The sequence below is a fragment of the Myotis daubentonii genome, chromosome 1 (genome assembly GCF_963259705.1).
Source record: "Myotis daubentonii chromosome 1, mMyoDau2.1, whole genome shotgun sequence".
NCBI classification, from domain to species: Eukaryota; Metazoa; Chordata; class Mammalia; order Chiroptera; family Vespertilionidae; genus Myotis; species Myotis daubentonii.
In genome coordinates this window covers 1,324,813-1,338,373 of record NC_081840.1, presented here as the reverse complement: position 1 = coordinate 1,338,373, position 13,561 = coordinate 1,324,813, and the positions used below count along the sequence as shown (strand labels likewise).

The window sequence follows — 13,561 nt, the reverse complement described above, 5'->3', positions numbered from 1 at the left end:
GGCTCCAGGAGGAAGGGCGGGCCCCAGGGCCGGGCTCGTGCTGGGAGAGGAAGGGAGGTGATGCCCGCCCCGCCCCAGCCGGGCTCCGCCGCCTGGAACGTGAACCACTGACCCCGCCACAGCCGGGCACCAGCCCACACTCAGGACCTTAAGCAAGTCCTGCCCTGACAGGAAACACCTCCCAACAGCGTGTACAGATTACATCTCAAATGGAACAAGAAATACCTCATTTTTACAATTAAATCCCCAAATAGCTCTCTTCCCCACAAAAGTATCCTGGGCCAAAAGTATAGGAAGGATTTATTAACAGCCAAATGTGTCCTGTTAGGAAAACACTAGGAATAAGGAAATGGTATCAGCAGGACAGGAAAATGGCTGGTTCCTTCCACAGCAAACAGCAGAAAGAAAGGAGGAAGGAGCCGGGGTGAAAGGGGAACGAGGGGGCTCCACACCAATGCCACGTGCAGCAGAGAACAAATCGGCGAGAACAACAAAAAGGGGGCATTTAAACCATGGCTACCTGATTGTACTGTGGGGTTTAATGTCATCATGTTATCACGGCTGTTTTTAAAGAAAGCCCTTGTGTCCTTGCAGTGTGTATGGAAACATTTACCAATGCGACGACATGGCCAGGGGTTATCTCTAAATACCCTCTTGGGGAGAAGGGGAAAAAGGAAGCAAGGCTGACCAGGCCTTGGCAACTGCTGAGACGGTGACTGGAACGGGGGTTCTCTCTCTACTCTTCAGGTGTCTGAAACTCCTATCATAAAAAAATTAAACATCTGTAACAAGAAACTGTCACCACTTTATAGGGGACGATTACAAAAATAAAGAATATCAACAGGAAAAGGTCACGCCACTCCAAAAGGGCAGTGCCATCTTCCTACCCGAGTCCCCGCTACTGCACAGCTCATGGGGGATAGCCGAGGGCCTGGCAACAGATACGAGGCTGAACATTTTTGAGAAATGAGTTTCCTTTTACAAATACTCAAACCAGAGCGACCGGCTCCACGTGCTGCGAGCTCTCATCCGAAGCCGCACAGTAGTTTTCCTCCCGGACGCGGATCTGGGCACGAGAGTCTGCCACATGCCAGGGCACTGGTTAGGAGCCTGTTTCACTGCTGGCATTCTTCTGGGTCATAAAGCAGTTACGAGCTGGTAAGATCTGTACCGACTCCGCAGGGCTGGCGTGACTAATGGTTCCAGCACTCGGCATAACCGCTGCGCATCCCGGATCTGATTAGAATCACCGCTCCAGCAGGACTTTGCCCTCTGCCTGTACGAGGTGTACCTCCGCGCTCTTATTGCTAAATGTTTACCTAAAGACGCCCTTTCCAAGGCGGTGCTGAGAACACTCTGGGGGCATGAAAAACTAGTTACAGTTCTCCACACCAGACTTTGTTTTAAAAACATTTAAAGTTCATTTTACTGGAGAATATTTTTCTCGGATAATAAATATAATATCTTAAGCCTCACTAAACTTGCAATACAATCAGGGTTTGATTCACAGTCAGGGCACATGCCCGGTTGCGGGCTCGATCTCCAGTGTGGGGCGTGCAGGAAGCAGCCGATCAATGAACCTCTCTCATCATTGATGTTCCTATCTCTCTCTCCCACTTCCTTCCTCTCTGAAAGCAATAAAAATATATATTAAAAAAGAAGAAAGGAAAATCACTAGAAAAAGTTCCAAGGTAAGCAAAGAACCGACCCCAAAAGAAACAAATAAATCAGGAAAACGAAAATTATTAGCATCCAGAAAGAAGCCATACACCTATGCGGTCAACTGATTTTGACAAGGATGCCAAGACTATTCCATGAGGAAAGAACAGTCTCTTCCACAAATGGTGCTGGAACAACAGAGCACCCGCATGCAAAGAATGACTGTGGACTCCCTGTCTCACACCATATATAAAAATGGAACCGCCTAGCCAGTGTGGCTCAGTGGACAGAGCGTAGGCCCGAGGACTGAAGGGTCCCAGGTTCGATTCCGGTCAAGGGCACATGAGTGGGTTTCGGACTCAGTCCCAGGTAGGGGCCTGCAGGAGGCAGTTGATCAGTGACTCCCTCTCATCATTGATGTTTCTCTCTCTCCCTTTCCCTTCCTCTCTGAAATCAATAAAAATATATTTAAAAAAATAAAATAGCCCTAACCGGTTTGGCTCAGTGGATAGAGCGTCGGCCTGCGGACTCAAGGGTCCTGGGTTCAATTCCGGTCAAGGGCATGTACCTTGGTTGTGGGCACATCCCCAGTAGGGGGTGTGCAGGAGGCAGACTGATGTTTCTCTCTCATCAATGTTTCTCTTATCCCTCTCCCTTCCTCTCTGTAAAAAATCAATAAAATATATTTTAAAAATAAATAAAAATGGGCTCAACATGGATCACAGACCTAAATATAAGAGAGAAACTATAAAATATTAAAAGAAAACATAGGTATAAATCTTTGTGACGTTGGATTTGGCAATGTATCCTCAGATATGACAATTAAAGCAACAACAAAAAATTTAACTGGACTTCATCAAAATTAAAAACTTTTGCTTCAAAGGAAACCATCAAGAAATCCATAGGACAAGAGAAAATATTTGCAAATCACAGGCTGATGAAGGCTTGTATCCAGAATATGTAAGGAACTCTGAGAACGCAACAAAACGGCAACACAGAAATGAACAACGGACCAGCAGACGTTTCTACAATGACACACCAGTGACCAATGAACACAAGGGAAGAGGCTCAGCATTATTAGCCTGAAGGAAAGGCAGGCCAAAGCACACGCATCTTGTCCGCACCCACGGACAAGACTAAGAAGACAGTAAGGACTGAGGAGGATGTGGAGAAGCCGGACCCTCACGTGCTGCTGGGGGCCCTGACGTGCTGACCAGGGAAAGCGGCCGTGGGAACAAGCTGCATGCAGCTCCTCAAACGCTCACCACGCAGGACCCAGCACCTCCCAGACACGCACCCACGGAAAACGGAAGCACGCCCATGAATAAGACCTGCACATGCATGTTCATGCGGCATTAGCATACACGAAAGGTAGGAACAACCCCAATGTTCACCCACTGATAAACAGATGAACAAAATGTGGACTGCCCGTGTAACCGAGAATTACTCAGCAATGAAGAGGAATGAGATACAGACATATCCTTGAAAACATTATGCTAAGCGAAACAATCCAGGCACAACAGGTCGCGTGATATATGACCCCCTTCCCAGGAAATATCCAAAATAGACAACTACATAATAAAAGTACATTAGTGGCTGCTGAGGGCTGGGGAGGAGGAGCTGGGGTGGTGCTAAAGGGCACAGGGGTTTTGAGGTGATGAAAATGTTCTGGAATGGAACAGGGGAGATGGCTGCACAACTATACCCTAAGACCACCGCGTTATACAACTGAAACAGGTAGATTACATATGACTTATGTCTCAATGAAGCTATTACCAAAAATAAGTAAGTAAACAGTAGGAATCATTTGATAATTGAAAATGGCAAAGAAACCTTTCTTTTTCATTAAAATAAACAATTAGCTGTATAACTCAATTTACTTTTCTCTCAAATATTGGTGACAACTTGTTTTTGTTCAATAACCCTCTTAACATATTATTTCACCAGATTACCAAAACGTCAAGTCTTTGAACAACCTAACTTCAAATACTGGGTTAGATAAGAAAAAAGCCCAGCCCTGACCAGTTTGGCTCGGTGGCGGGCACATCCCCAGTAGGGGGTGTGCAGGAGGCAGCTGATCGATGTTTCTCTCTCATCAATGTTTCTAACTCTCTATCCCACTCCCTTCCTCTCTGTAAAAAATCAATAAAATATATTTTTAAAAAAAGAAAGAAAGAAGCCCATTTGTGACAGAGCTGCAAAATTATTTTGTAAGGACTGCTGCATACACATTCATTATAAAATCAACATCTTTCTGAATAGTGAAGAATCAACACAAATGCTATTTCAAGTTAAAATAATGTATAGGTTAAAAAAATAAAATCAGCCCGATTTAAAGTTTTTAAACAAAATGAGGGGGACAGGGATAAAGCACAACTGAGCAACAGCCTGCCAATGTGGTCTGCGTGTCACGGTTAAGGAGGCCATTTACCTCTGCATTTCATTTCTCTGTGTTTTTAGAAAATTATGAGTGGCAAGAACATTGCTTACTCTGCGCTTTATTTTAAATGAGCGATTCTTCCTGCTCTGGAGAAAAAGCTCTGGAGCTACAGAACCAGCCAATGAAGTTCCTACGCGCAGGCCTGGGTCACAAACCCCATCCCGACCTCCCCACGCTGCACTGTCCACAGGCACAGCCCAGCACCTTAGCCCCCCCCCCCCGGAGGCCGCCCGCCTCCTGCCCGGAAGCACTTTCCAGACACCTTTTACCTGCCTTCAGAGCAGCCAGCACGCCACTCCCCTCCTTCATACGTGGCCCTTTCTCCCCTCCCTCCCTTCCAATGCCCTGCAGTTACCAGGGAAAAGCCTGCCTCCCTATTCCCATTCCTCCTCTACTGGAGGAGTACCCATAGAATAAAGAGCTAATGTGCAATTAGACCAAACAACAGAACGACCTTCCAGACGGGGGGGGGGGGGGGGGGGGGGCGAGGCAGCTGGGGCTGCGAGGGCCGAGCTCCTTGCACGAATTTCGTGCATCGGGCCTCTCGTTTCCAGTAAATAAGTATAGAAATGGCAGTACATCCAAATCAAGGATCTAGTAACTCTACACTCGAACGTTACCTAGAGATGAAACTGGGGTAAACCCCGGGGCACCTTCCAGTTAGCACAGTGTACAGAACGCCCAGCTTATCTCTGGCTGCAAAACCCCCACTAAAATGTAGCCCACGGCTCCTGAGCTCGCAGATGACTGAGCTCCGAGAAAGAGGCTGTTTCGTCACTCTCCTCTGCTGACTTCTCCTTTTCCGGAGTCCATTCACCACTGCAGTGCCTGGCACATCTTTAAGTCCTTAAAAACACTTGAATGAATGGATGACAGATGACAGCAGACCAGAAATGTCAACTTAATTTTGAGCAGGGGGAAGCGAAGCTAGCAACCGGAAGTTACCCCTGTGTGAGGCAGGGGTAATGTCGGAGCTCAGCAGCAGCCCCGGGATCTCTGGGGGCCTAAACAGTAATGGACAGAAAACACGTGTGACTCAAGCCTGCAGCAGCAGCTATGCCCAGACCTCCTCCGCCCTCCACACCACTCACCCCACCCTCCCAGAAAGCTGGCAGCTGGGCGCAGGCCACACGCCTCACCACCCAAGCAGGAGAGGGAAACCCCTCTCTGTGGAAACTGACAAGCCTCTTAAGAAGAGTTACGTTAGAACTTCTGGTGCTATCCCCTCAAACTGGCAAGGTCCCCGTCCTATTCCTCGAGGTGAGACAACATTTAAAACTTGTCCACGCACAAAGAATTCCCAATCAGCCCGCTCATGATGATGAAAAGACAGCCAATAATCACAGGTATTTGGACAAAGGCTTCTGACATCAAAGGCAAAGACCAAAGTGGAAACCAGGAGAAAAGGACTCAGAACAGCGACAGCACAGGAAGCAGAAAATGTCTATGAAGTATAAATGTGCGCACATAAATCAGTAACAAATTCTAGCCAAGAAGAAACGCTCAAAAAGGTACTGCCTTCATGGAACAAAACAGGGCGTTGTAGAAAGAAACCCCGAGCCCGCGTGAGTCGGTGGCTGAGTGTTGGCGGCACCAGGTCGTCGGGTCAGGGCACAAGCCCGGGCTGGGGAGTGACCTCCAGGAGGAGACACGTAAGAGGCAACCAGTCAATGTTCATGCCTTTCTCTCTTTGATGTTTCTCTCTCTCTCCCTCTCTTTAAAATCAATAAAAACATTGAAAAGAAAGAAATATTGAGGACAAAAGCACTTAGAAATGGAACATATGACGGCAGAAATAAAAACTCAATGTAAGAGCCCTGGCCAGTTTGGCTCAGTGGATAGAGCGTCGGACTGAGGGGTCCCGGGTTCGATTCCGGTCAGGGGCATGTACCTTGGTTGCGGGCACATCCCCAGTGGGGGGTGTGCAGGAGGCAGCTGATCGATGTTTCTCCCTCATCAATGTTTCTAACTCTATCCTTCTCCCGTCCTCTCTGTAAAAAAATCAATAAAATATATTTTTTTAAAAAAAACCTCAATATAAGAGCTAGAAGATAAAGTTGAGGGCCTCTCCTGGAAATAAATAAAAATATATATATAATGAATGGAAGAGAGTAGGAGAAAAGGAAATTAGCAGGACACGCTAGAACAGGGGTGGGCAAAGCTTTTTGACTCGAGGGCCACAATCGGTTCTTAAACTGGACCGGAGGGCCGGAACAAAAGCATGGATGGAGTGTTTGTGTGAACTAATATAAATTCAAAGTAAACATCATTACATAAAAGGGTACGGACTTTTTTTTGTTTTGTTTTATTCATTTCAAACGGGCCGGATCCGCGGCTGCACTAGAAGGTCCAACATCTGAATAACAGATCAAGAAGGCTAGAATGGAGAAATCAGAGAAGTGATTATCAAGAAATAACACAGAAAAGTTCCCCAAATCTGAAGGACCCGTGTCCCCGCCAAAAGCCCCGCCACCCCACCAAGGAGCCTTGGGAACAAACAGAAGGGCCTGCAAGCCTCAGAGATGGAGGCTTGGGAGTCACAAGGTCTCAGGCTTCTCAGGACCAAATCTGGAAGGTAGAGAGCAGTGGAGTAACGCTTTCAAACTTCTGAGGAAAACTGGTTTCTAACCTGGAATTCAACACTCAGGCAAATTGTCACTGCAGTGTGAGCAAAGAAAAGGCATTTTCAGACAGGCTAGGTCAGTGGTCGGCACACCGCGGCTGGCAAGCCACATGTGGCTCTTTGGCCCCTTGAGTGTGGCTCTTCCCCAAAATACCATGTGCGGGCACGCACATACAGTGCGATTGCAACTTCTTGGCCCATGCACAGAAGTCGGTTTTCGGCCTGAGCAAGTCTATTTTGAAGAAGTGGCATTAGAAGAAGTGGGGGGTGTCGGTCGGTCGGTCGGTCGGGTGGGCCACAGGATACGCAGCGCAGGGGAGGGGCGTGATTCATGCATGAGTTGAGTGAGCCAGTCAGTCAGCAGTCTCATTGTGCAGTGGTTAGTGCTAGTCGCAGCCGCAAATCGCACGCAGGTGACAAAAGTACCTACTCGAAGCATAAAGTTACCTCTATTTTTCCAACCAGCTGCAAATCCTACAGGTATTTTTGTCATCAATTTAAGAATTGTAATTATTTTGTGTTAGTGGCTTTATTATTATAAAATGAAACATTTTTTAGGTGCCCTGTATGTTGAGATAGTTAGGACATAAAGAGAGGATAAACGAAAGGAGATGGACGAAACAAGTATACAAGACACAAGACGAGTGTGGATGGGGGAGTTGGAAGGGGTCAACCTCAGCGAACGTACCTCAATCAGATTGAGGACGTTTTTAGCAAAGGCCAGCTTAGGGGTCCCCTAATTAAGTTAGTAACAATGTACCTACCTAGATAGTTTAAATTTTAAAAATTTGGCTCTCAAAAGAAATTTCAATCGTTGTACTGTTGATATTTGGCTCTGTTGACTAATGAGTTTGCCGACCACTGGGCTAGGTCTCACAAAATGTATCTCTGATGGACGCTTTCTCAGGAAACCACTAGAAGACATACGCCACCCGCAGGAGGAAGGCATGAACTCCAGAAAGGGGGACTCGGCAGAGAGACACACCAATTCCTGCCAGGAAAGAAGCTGGTATCGGGAGGCTAAGCAGCAGCTTAGAGAGCAAGTGGAAAGGCCAGAAAAATGACAGGCTCTGCAAGGATGGAAAGCGCGAGACCACCCGGGGGTCAGATTGCACCGGGGAGTTCCGTCGAGACACCCGGGACTACATTCATGACGGCGCATTGGCATCCAAGCTAAAGGAAAGAAAAAATAATTCTTTCCGATAAAAACGAAAATCCCCTGTCTTTCCTAAGATTCACCTAATGACAGCAACATAAACAATGAATATCAGTTTAAACAAAAATGGTTATATAACCTTATATTTGGAAGAAAGGAGGAGGAAGGGATGTGTGTTTGGGGCACAGGTTGTGGGGAAAGGGGTGAAAAGCAACAGAATATGAAGTCATTGTGGAGGTTTTTGAAAAAGGCGAGTCGATGAAATTAAAAGCAGTGTTTAAGACAGACCTGGCAGAGGTATTTAAATCTGCACGTGAGAAAAGCGTTCATTTAGGTCTGGGGCTTGAGAGCTTCACCTAGGCCGGTGATAATGAAAACGGAAAGAAAAGGCTAAAATAAAACGGAGATATTTCAAAGCAGGTGCCAGCAGAGGCCCAGGGTTGACGATGAAGCAGTGGAGAAAAGGAGCCCTGGCTAGGGGCTGCTCGCTTAGGAATGACTCAGGAACATGTCCAGAGCCTGAGTTTACCCAAGGGAGAGCGGGGCTGGGGGAGAGCGGGGCTGGGGGAGGGCGGGGCTGGGGGAGGGCGGGGCTGGGGGAGGGGCAGGCCATGTCATCACTCAAATCCCTAACCGTTTTCAAAGCCCGGCCCTGCACTTTTGGAGGCTAGAGAGATCATCACCATCCCAATGGCGTTAAGAGTCACCTTAGAAAAATTAAGTTCCACATTCTCCAAAGAAGCTTTAAAACAGGATAAATTCAACTGAAATTTAGGAGCCCTGGCCTGGTAGCTCAGTTGGTTCAGAGTGTCGTCCTGATGCGCCAAGGTCGTGGGCTCAATCCCTAGTCAGAGAACAGATACTAGTAAGAATCAACCAATGAATGCACAGATAAGTGGAACAATGAATCTCTCTCTCTCTCTCTCTCTCTCTCTCTCTCTCTCAAATCAATCAATTTTTAAGATTTTTTTAATTCAATTTAAATTTATCTTTGAATTTCTAATTCTTTCCTAAGGATAACAAAATCCAAAGTCTTCTATTATATAAATGTCTTTTTTGGCAAAGCTTTAGTCAAAAAACAATTCTGTTGCCAGCATCTGCCAGTCAATAAAATTTACCAACCAGTCAAAACCTAATACACAGATTGTCTGAAGTCATCCTGTAGAGTGTAACTTTTATTCCATAGGTATCTTTATTTTTGTTTAAAGCATTACATATATCTCCTTTTTCCCCCATTGACCACCCCCCAGTATCTTAAAAAAGTTGTTCCTCAAAAAAAAAAGTTGTTCCTCTGTAGATTTTAATACATACATATACATATATATTTTTTATATACACACATATATGTATATCACACTGTCAAAACACTTGGGATTTTACATTTAAGGAAAGTGTCTTTTCTTCTCAATCCATTTTCACACACATTTAAGATAATTTTAACATACTGTCATTCTGGAACATTCTAAGAATCTAAGAATCCAACTTAAACTGGGGACAGGGACTAAACAGTGTTATGTTATGGGGGTTAGGGTGATGTGATTACAGGATTGTTGCTTTTCTCAATTCTTTCTAAATTTCCTTTAATTTTATTTAATCCCCTTTTCTTATTTTTAAAAAGGCTAAAAAACCCATATTTGGTCTCTTCCAGCAAGATCCTTATTTATTAGTCTCAACAGATATTCTTTGCCTCTTTCCCAAGAAAAGCATTCAATAGCTGGGCCGTACTTAATATAGTTTGGAATTAACAGTCTTGTTTGCGCATGTGCTCACCGTCATCCCGTCAGCAGACAGGAGGGACTTCTGAGGACAGCCCGCTGCAGCAGAAGGCGGGCCGCGCCAGGGGCAGCCTGCCCGAGCAGGAGGCGAGGCTTTCACCCACCCGCGTTATTTTGCTGAAGAGCAATTTACTGGCCGTATCAGCTTTTCAGGCTGCTCACTTGGTGTGCCCTAAAGTGAGAACAAATCACTCCACTCCAACTTGATTTACTGAAGGTCTGGGTTTAGCACAGACACAGCTGCCCATTTAAAGTCCGACTGTCAGTGAAGGAGGTTTCAGGAGAGAAGAGGGGAAGCCGCACGGTAATGTTAGGCAGCTTCAGTTGTCCCATCTCATGCCATGCGCTCCACAGCTATGCGTTCTAAATCGTTATTAATAAAGTCTAAATTATGTTAGCCTCATCTTTTATTATGCAACCCCAACATTTCCCTACAATTTATATCTTATTGCTCAAAAGACCTGTTTCTCAAAAAGAGTGTTCTTGCCCTGGCCATTGTAACTGCGGTGGTTGGAGCATCGTCCGGTGCACTGAAGAGTCGTGGGTTTGATTCCCGGTCGGGTGTGCCTGGGGGCAACCAATTGGTATTTCTCTCTCGCACTGATGTTCCTTTCTCTCTCCCCGCTTCTTTCCCTCTCCCCTTCCTCTCTCTAAAATCAATAAAAAGCATACCCTTGGGTTGAGCATTTTAAAAAGTCGTAAAAATAAAGTGTTCCCGTGTTATGCAACCGCCCTAGCTGGAGAAACCACTCAGATCAGAATGAATCCTGAGATGCTTGGCACCATCTGTGAAGCCGGAATTTACTGCTCTGCTGGTCATCCCACTCACACCTAGTGCTGAGCGTCCTCCCCACACGAAGACCCACAAGTTTACGTCCCAGAGGGGAGCTCTGCGCAGGGGCTGCGGCAATCACAGTGGGAACAGCACCAAGGAGAACGTTTAAAACTCCTCACGGAGGAAGTGCGTCAGGAGGAGAGAAGATGCCCGGGCCGGACCGGGGAAGCCCGCGCCCAGGCCGGCCTCCACGAGGTGCGCCTCCACCAGCCACGAGCCCTCGACCTCCCGCCCCGTCTGCGGCCAGTGGGGACCAGTGCAGAGGTCGCTGTGGTCCATCCAATGCCAGACAGCAGCTCCAGCCCAACGTAACACCAGCCATGGTACTTAAGTGGTGTCGCATGTTTAACACCGCAAAAGCACCTTTATATGACGGAGAACAAACAAATCCACCTCATTTTAGCTGTCCATATTTGTTGCTGTTCACATGCTGAAATCTCAGTGTCTCGTGTGCTCTGCTTCAAACAATATCGAATGTTCATTAAGAAATAGCTTAAGCCCTAGCTGGTTGGCTCAATGGATAGAGCGTCGGCCTGCGGACTGAAGGGTCCCAGGTTCGAATCCAGTCAAGGGCAACATCCCCAATAGTGGGTGTGCAGGAGGCAGCTGATCGATGTTTCTAACTATCTGGTATCCCTCTCCCTTCCTCTCTGTAAAGTCAATAAAATATATATTTTGAAAAAAAGAAATAGCTTAAAAATACACATGCAAAGCAGGATAGTTCCAACTTTTAATTAAGGCCTGTGATTGAATAGAGGAAACTAATCAAACTATAAACACAATGAAAGGAAAATTAAAGACAAAAACCTGCCATGGAGCCAGGACGGCTCTCCCCGTGCAGCTCTGTGGGAATGAGCGAGCAGGAGCAGCGACGGTCTTCTTTAAAAGGTAACGACTTTATTACCTGTACTTCCCAGGCTTCCCCAAAGACCTCAGTAAGTCTCCAAGTCTGCGCGGAATCAGCTCTTTTTCTTCACTCAGCTTCAAGAACTCCATAGACAACTAGCAAGATTTGGAAGGCGGGAAAGGATTGGCCCTCCACATGACAGGACACAACCCAGCCAAGGTGTCAAACACCACAGTGTGACTCCAAAAACTCAACCATCCACAGACCGAAAGCCGACACTAGTTTCCTGAGCAGAAGGAATTAGGGTCCCTGAGAACGCTCCACAAAGAATTCTGTCTAAAGACCATTCTTCGCCTTCCAATCTCAATCACCAGGCATCCCAAGTAACAATAAATGATGACTGCACACATAGCATACTACCAGCACACCACCGCAGTTACATGGAGCGTATGTTAGCATACAGCAGGCTAAATACTGTTTATAAAATACGTTACCATTTCATTAAAATGCCACCTTAAATTTAAGTCCATTCTTTGCCTGTATAACTTCAAGTTTACACTTCCATGTGAATTAAGTTCTTAGGATAATGTAATTTATTAATAACTAGTGACCCAGTGCATGGATTTGTGCACATTGAAAGGAAATGAAGTAGAAGGTGGCCGGAGGGGCAGGACTGGGCAAGATGGGCCAGACACACCCTGGAGCCAACCTCCCGCGGTCCCGCCCCAGCATCTGTGAAGTGAGCGGGGTCCCTCGGCAGGTGGGGTCCCTCGGCCTGGTCTGTGGGGATCAGGCCAAAACCGGCTCCCCGACATCCCCCGAGGGGTCCCGGAGTGTGAGAGGGCACTCTGCAAACTTGCTGCCGTACAGGGTGTGGAACGCAAACGCACGTGTGCAGTAAACCAGATTCAGGCCGACAGTGCCCCAGAAATAACATAACCCACGGCCCAAGGTGGAATCGCACGGCCCCACGAGGAATCGGGCTCCTCTCTGGTTTCAGGGTGCGTCACCCTAGAACCGCCACTGCCAAGTCACTGCAGCTCGGCAGCTCCTGTGTTGAGCGTCTGGCCCCTAGTGGTCAGTGCACGTCATAGGACTGGTCGGATGGGCAGAGAGACACGTAGCATACTAGCCTTTTATTATATTTTATATAATAAAAGGCTAATATGCAAATCGACCGAACAGTGGAACAACCAGTCGCTATGATGCGCACGGACCACCAGGGGACAGATGCTCAATACTGGAGCTGCTCCCTGGTGTTCAGTGCGCTCCCACGGGGGAAGTGCCACTCAGCCAGAAGCAGAGTGCAGAGGTGGTGATGGGAGCAGTGCAGAAAGCGGGCCTAAGCCATCAGCCAGACATCCCCAGAGGAATCCCAGACTGCAAGAGGGCACAGGCTGGGCTGAGGGACGCCCCCCACACCCCCATATGCATGAATTTCATGCACCAGGCCTCTAGTATAGATAATAACTTCCAAAGGGCCAGGATACAATTTTGAAAATATTTCTATCTTCGTAGCACACAGCTCCTGTTTAGATCTGGAAAGGTCAAATCTTGTAGAGGAAGACCTCCACACATGCTGGGGGAGCCTCCTCCCATGGAGCCAGGTGGCGAGGGGCCTGCACCAGGACCACTGCTCCACAGGGCGCCCAGCCTTGGGACGAACCCCAGTCCAGGCACAGCCGGTCCCCTGGCCACAGGCCAGCTGGTCCACACGTCCCAGCTAAAACCTTCCCTCTGCTTCCTCCCTTCAATCATCCTGTGAGTCTAGGCTGTGCGGGGCTGGACCTGATTGTGGAACTGGAGTTCAAGATGAAACGCTCAGAAGTGGCCAATACAATATTCAGGAGGCCGAGACGTAACAGGCACCAAAGACCTCACTTTCGAGTCAACTGTGAAGCCGGTAAATTATTCAGCTCGAAATCAGGTCACTGATAAAGGACCCCAGAAAGCGAACACTCCCTCTTCCTTACACTGCAGTTGACCAAGGCCGGGGGTCCTCGAGGGTCTGGGCCTCCTCCTGCTGCTGCTCTCACAGGACATCATGTCAGCATCTCCCCCAGGAGCAAAAAGCCGAGGGAGGCCAGCCCTCTAGAGAACATGGCACCTGAGCTTTAACCTGTGGACACCACTCTGGCAGGGCAGGAGGCCTTCTTACAGAACACACTGGCTTGTTCCCTCATGTAAACAGCAGCCTGATCAGCCCCACAGATTAGAAACGACTGG

General features: G+C 47.5%; 1 protein-coding gene across 2 annotated transcripts in view; it reads right to left on the bottom strand.

Annotated features, from left to right (window-relative positions):
* Window positions 1-13,561, bottom strand: part of CDC42BPB (CDC42 binding protein kinase beta) — an 86,079-nt gene that overhangs the window by 71,167 nt on the left and 1,351 nt on the right. The gene's annotated exons all lie outside the window — the stretch shown is intronic.